The sequence below is a fragment of the Notolabrus celidotus genome, unplaced genomic scaffold (assembly GCF_009762535.1).
Source record: "Notolabrus celidotus isolate fNotCel1 unplaced genomic scaffold, fNotCel1.pri scaffold_206_arrow_ctg1, whole genome shotgun sequence".
In the NCBI taxonomy this organism is placed as follows: Eukaryota; Metazoa; Chordata; class Actinopteri; order Labriformes; family Labridae; genus Notolabrus; species Notolabrus celidotus.
In genome coordinates this window covers 90,350-96,642 of record NW_023260061.1, presented here as the reverse complement: position 1 = coordinate 96,642, position 6,293 = coordinate 90,350, and the positions used below count along the sequence as shown (strand labels likewise).

At 44.9% G+C, this 6,293-nt stretch overlaps 1 long non-coding RNA gene across 1 annotated transcript; it reads right to left on the bottom strand.

Annotated features, from left to right (window-relative positions):
• Positions 1-2,813: 2,813 nt before the first annotated feature.
• On the bottom strand, positions 2,814-4,292 carry LOC117809029. Its single transcript, XR_004630427.1, has 2 exons — positions 3,806-4,292; positions 2,814-3,094 (listed from the first exon to the last, which is right to left on the bottom strand). It is a non-coding gene; the product is annotated as an uncharacterized LOC117809029 (long non-coding RNA).
• Positions 4,293-6,293: the final 2,001 nt, after the last annotated feature.

The window sequence follows — 6,293 nt, the reverse complement described above, 5'->3', positions numbered from 1 at the left end:
GAGCTTCCAGCACTCTGAATCTCTTCTTACATGGAAGTGTTGTGTTACTTATCTAGATATCAACCTTCTAGATGCTAAGACCAAAAATGTGGACATGTTTTTAGCTACTAGGCTAATCTGGTCTCCTTAGTTCACTCAGTAGCTGGTTAAGCTGCAAACTGTTGGTGCATCTGAGTCATACCACATCCCTAAAACTAGGCCTGAGCGATAAATCGGTTTCATCTTTGAATTCGTCTTGGTGGTTTAGGATGAAATCTAGATTATCTCTTCAACCCCCCTCCGCCACGCCCCCTTGGGCTCTCATAGCTCACACCACCTCCTTTTGTTTACTTCCTACAGAGACACAAACAACGTCAACATGGCAGCCAGTGTTAACGAAGAGATGGTTCCCAAAGGCAAGATGCCACAGTCTCATCATACTAAAGGTTGTTCTTAAGGCAGCAGCATAACCAATTTATTCCAGAGGCATGCAGCCGAGGAGGCATGTGTCACTACGAGACCTCTGCAGCCCACAAACACCTGATAAAACGCAGCTGAATCATTTTCACATTGCATCATGTGTGACCAGAAAGGAACATGTTGTGAAGCCATGACTGATGCAGTCCTGCTGCATGTGGATAAAGATATGGCGTCCATATATACAGTGTAAAGCCCCATGTATGAGCTGCACAGCTGCAAGTAGAGAGAGCTGGAGGGGACCTGGTTTTCAGTCAACCAATCTTTATTTCTATAGCACCAAATCACAACAAATGTAGGACCCTATGAAACCCTCGACACTTATTTTACCACCATATAGTGTGTGTTTTTTGTGTCAGTGATTAAAATTTCGACTAATGAAATGCAAAAATCCTTAAATGCATTGATGCAACACACATTTTGCCCAGTATTTCAAGTCAAAACATAATGTTGTAACATAACAAAGTACCAATAAGTGCTAGAAGTACAAAGCGTTCAACATGTTGTTTATTTCAGGAGGGGGCGGGTGAGTGTTTGTGAGGAGGTGCACGGGTGGTGGCCACGAATGAGCGGTCCCTAGAAACATTTCCCCAGACAAACGTTCCCTTCTCCTCATGATGACAGCAATTTCAGTCACATTAACAAAGACCCACCATCCAGGACCGGATCAGATCCAGTCCCATCTTCCAGACAGGACTCAGTCTGATCTCATCTTAATCCACCATGAGCAGAGCACTTTGCAGCATTTAGCAAGTTACAGTGGCAAGGACAAACTTCCTTTAACAGGCAGAAACCTCCAGCAGGACCAGACTCATGTTAGACACACATCTGCTGAGACCGTGTTGGAGAGAGGGATAGAGGGAGATGAAGAGAGAGAGAGAGATGATAGTGGGGAGACGGATAGTAGTAGTTGTAGCAGCTGGAGTCTGGACCACGTCCACAGCAGCAGAGATCCAGAGGAACCTACGAGACAAGGGAGCTCAGGGACTCCAGAAAGGTCTAAGAAAGAGAGAAGAGAGGGAGACCAGAAGAAAGAAAGAAAATTGAAGGAAGAAGAAATGGTGAAGGAATGACAGAAGGAAAGGAGGGGTGAAGAAAAGGAAAAAAGGATGAGAGAACATGGAAAGAACAAAGAGAGAAAGAAGAAGAAAGAAGGAACTGAAAGAAAAAAGGGATGAGGAGAAAGAAGGAATGAATGAAGAAATAGAAATGAAAGAAAAAATAATTAAAAGCGAGAAAGAAGGAAGGAAGGAATGAAAGAAAGGAATGAAAGGAAAAGAAGAAATGAAAGAAAGAAAAGAAAAGAAAGAAAGAAAGAAAAGAAAGAAAGAAAGAAAGAAAGAAAGAAAGAAAGAACGAAAGGATGAAAAGACCCAAAAAAGGAATCTACAGCAGAGATCCAGAGCAAACCTACGAGACAAGGGAGCTCAGGGACTCCAGAAAGGTCTATGGTTAGTAACTTTAACGGGACAGGAAGAGTTAAAGTGAGAGACAGGCAGAGAGAGGAGAGAGAGGGAAAGACAGGATCCCAGTGTGTCAGTCTAAGCCTATAGCAGCATAACTAAGACCTGGTCCAAGCCTGATCCAGCTCTAACTATAAGCTTTCTCAAAAAGGAAAGTTTGAAGCCTACTCTTAAAAGTAGAGAGGGTGTCTGCCTCCCGGACCCTGACTGGTAGATGATTCCAAAGGAGAGGGGCCTGATAACTGAAGGCTCCACCTCCCATACTACTTTTAGAGACTTTAGAAATTACTTTGCAGCATTTAGCAAGTTACAGTGGGGAGGACAAACTTCCTTTAACAGGCAGAAACCTCCAGCAGGACCAGACTCATGTTAGACACACATCTGCTGAGACCGTGTTGGGGTTGGAGAGAGGGAGGTTATTCGACTACATCAGACATGCGGTCGAGTCGAACCATGCAGCCTTACATGACTGTGCATTTTATCAAAGAGGTCGTTCTGAGTCATTTTGTCGTTTATTTTAAGAAGGAACAGGAAAATCAATTCAGATCTTAACAGAGATTTTAATCTCAGGCCATGTCACCCAGCTCTACTCAAAACCCCACAGCCCTTCCACTCAGTGACTCAGCTCTGTTTGGAACAGCACAGCGTCCTGCCTTCAACATGCTGAGGACTCAAGGATCCTCTGTCATTAAAGCCAAGTTCTTCTCCTTCCAAATCCTGGCACAACAGCCCTTTACAAGCACTTTACTAAGACAGAACAAAGATTATAAGTGACACTGAAACCAAACAGTATATAATGCTGCTTCAGAAGAGTCGAGATTTGGTATCCGGCCCATAAAGAACTGTGCAGACACGCCTTCCTTCACAGATGCACCAGAGATGAGCTGCTCCAGGTTGAATTTGCTGTAAATGTTTATTTATCTCTGAATAAATCACCAACAAACAACCTCAGCCCGCTGATGCTGTCCATCGCTGATGAAAAGGCAGCACCTGTGGTTACTGTAGGTAACTGCAGGTGCATGTTTCCTCTTCCATCATTGCATCGACCACCATGAACCGCTCGCTCACACACCTCCTCAAACTGCATCTCCTTCCAACGATGCATCCCGAGACAAACCTCCTGTTTCCTGCTGCGGCCGAGCACACAGACCGATGAGAGCGGGTCCATTCAACAACTTTCCATCAGAGGAGGGAAAATATAACAAGAACTCAATCAGGGGGATTAAAATGATGTAATCTCTGCAGAGTTTCTTTAAGGATTCACAATCTTAATATAGCAATGGAAGTGTTTCTGTTGAGATGAGAAGAGCAGAGCTGCAGACAGACACACAGAGACAGAGAGATGATTCTGCTGTTGCACATTACGCTGAGTTCACTGTCCGAACTCTTCAAGTATGGTGATGTTTCCTCCTTTGGACTCGTGTGTCATCGTTTAAACTCAATCCTGAGAGTGGAATATCAGAGTTATGATAATCCAGTCCACAACTACCTGCTCTCTGTTTCCAAGAGTGCATCTCCAGCAGCTGCATGTTTGTTTGCAGGTTTTACATCCATGGATCATCAGACAGGACCGTGATGATTCCAGGGGGTGGTGTGTGTGTGTGTGTGTGTGTGTGTGTGTGTGTGTGTGTGTGTGTGTGTGTCAGAGGGGGTTTCTGAACATGGCTCAGCAGAAAAGAATGTAGCCCAGTTAGACCTCATCCAACACACAGGTCACATGAACCTGACTTTAAACACACACACACACACACACACACACACACACACACACACACACACTTTAATGAGCAGAGGCAGACTCAGATTTAATTTATCAGCTCTCAAAAGGAGATTAAGTCTGAGTTTTTGACACAAAAAGCAGGACAAAAAGTGGAAATGTCCCTCACCTGTTTCTGTAGTTCTGCAGGTTTGTACTTCCCAAAGCAGGAGTCACTCCATATCCTAATCCAGTGTGTAAGTAAACCATTCAGAAATCCATCCAGAAAGAGGGATAAAGCTCTGCAGGAGGAGGAGGAGGAGGAGGCATCGCGTCCAATCCGGTAGTAACGTGTGTGTGTGTGTGAGTGTGTGAGTGAGAAACACTCACATTAAACAGCTCTGCAAAAAACTGTCCTCATGCACACACACAGGAACATGCAGAGGAGACAGATCGAGGGAAGCAGGTGGCGGAGCTGAGCACAGAGCTCCAGAGCTCCAGAGGAAGAGGCTGACTCCGTGCAGAGTTCACCCCCAGGACGGCGCGCCCTGCCCGGTGATGGAAGCACCGATGTGTGGGTCTGAACAGTCCCTGTCCGGTCGGTGTGTGGGTCCGTGGTGTGTGACAGCCTGTGATCACAGTGAGGAGGACTCTCTCTCTCTCTGCTCTCTGCGATCAGATCCTCTGGAAAAATGAGGCTGACTGCAGCAGCACCACCCCCAGCAAGGATAAGCCCCGCCCACACACACAGGATCAGCCAATCAGAGAGGCTGACTGTCTTAATCTCAGCCCACTTTCTCTCTCTGTTTATCACTCTCTCTCACACACACACACACACACACACCTCTCTCTCTTTCTCAGAGACAGTTTGGCGACACGGACAAAGACTGAGCCTCACACCAGGAGCCAATCACAGATGTTCACTCTTTAACACAAGCACACACAACCACACACACACACACACACACACACTCAGTCAGGCTCAGTGGACTGGAGAAACACTCCTGTCCAAATCTGACTCAAGTGCATCAAAGAGATTTCACAGCATTTACAAACCGGAGGCACAATCTTTGATCACTGTGAACATTTAATCCAGCATCCAAACTGAAGAGCTTTGATCACACACTCTGAGATTCCAACAAAGATTTCTGCATCAACATTTCATCTGATGGAACAGTCAAGAGTTAATGCCATGAAGGTAAAAAGAGAGGACTTAAACAAGGCGGATCCAGTGGAAGTTAACACATTGACTAGAATAGAAACCTATCAGATCTTTCCTTCCATCAAAATATCTGCAGAAAGTGAGCGTTAAAAAAACAAAAGAGGAACAAACAAGGGAAATAAACCAAAAGCAACGTAATCAGTGACATGTTTGGAGAGAATTCCTCCACTCTCACAGGACGGGACAGCTCACAGATATTTTTATCTATAAGCCTGTAAACAAGAGGCCAGGCCAGGAATAAAAAGTTCCACCCAGGTGCAACAAAACCAGGTCGCAAGATCACCTGGTGCACAGGACGTAACTTTAAGTTGGTTGCAAAGTCAGGCACAACGCAACAGAGTGGATCCAGTGGAAGTTAACACATTGGCTAGAATCAGATCAAGTGCTGTGACGGAATGGAGATGAACCGGACACGGATCTGGTAGAATTTGGTCATAAGAAAGGACAAAAAAATACAGTCTACACAGAAAAAACATATTAAAACTGTTAAAAACACTGACAGAGATTGGTTGTAATTGTTGCATAAGTTGAATTATACTTTCAAAATTAAAGCCGCAAGCGGCGATGAACGGGCCCTCGCACACCCGCAGACGCCGCCTATGCGAGCTGCCGCCACATGTAAACCGTCGCCTGATATTTGCCATCTCATCTAGATCTGAGAGTATATACTGCCTCAGGTGGCGCAAATGTTTTAAGTTTTTGGCAGATTGCCAAGAAAACCTCCGAACTTGACAGTGTGCCACGCCCACAATTTTTATCTGAACAGAATTCCTTTCACAATAATTTAATCTTCAATATGTCTGCTATAGAATGTGCCTTGTTTGGACTGAACTGGATAAAAACTCTAGGAGGAGCTCTCAAAAGTACGCGCCCTTATTTGGGCTTCATTCTTCACATTCAAAGCTGTATGTGCGTTTGATGCCCCGCCTCAACGCCTGCCACGCCCACAATTTTAGTCTGAACGGAATTCTTCGAACAGTTTTTAATCGTCAGTGTGTCTACTATAGGTTCCCCTTGGTTTGGACTGAATCTGAGAAGTGGCTTCGGAGAAGATAACGAAAGTATGCGCCCTTATTTGGGCGTCATTCTTCACATTCAAAGCTGTATGTGCGTTTGATGCCCCGCCTCAACGCCTGCCATGCCCACAATTTTAGTCTGAACAGAATTCTTCGAACAGTTTTTAATCGTCAATGTGTCTCCTATAGGTTGCCCTTGTTTTGGACTGAATCTGAGAAGTGGCTTTGGAGAAGATAACGAAAGTATGCACCCTTATTTGGACGCCATTTTTCATGTTCAAAGCTAGGTGGCGCTCTTCCTGTTGAGTTTGGGATATGGGTGCAAGAGGCTTTTTTGTGCGTTTTGATGCCATGAATATGCGTAAAAAATTTTAAGCATGTAGCTCAAAATAACCCCTATAGGGAGGGTTTTTTGAAAACTGTAGGGGGCGCTAGTGAGT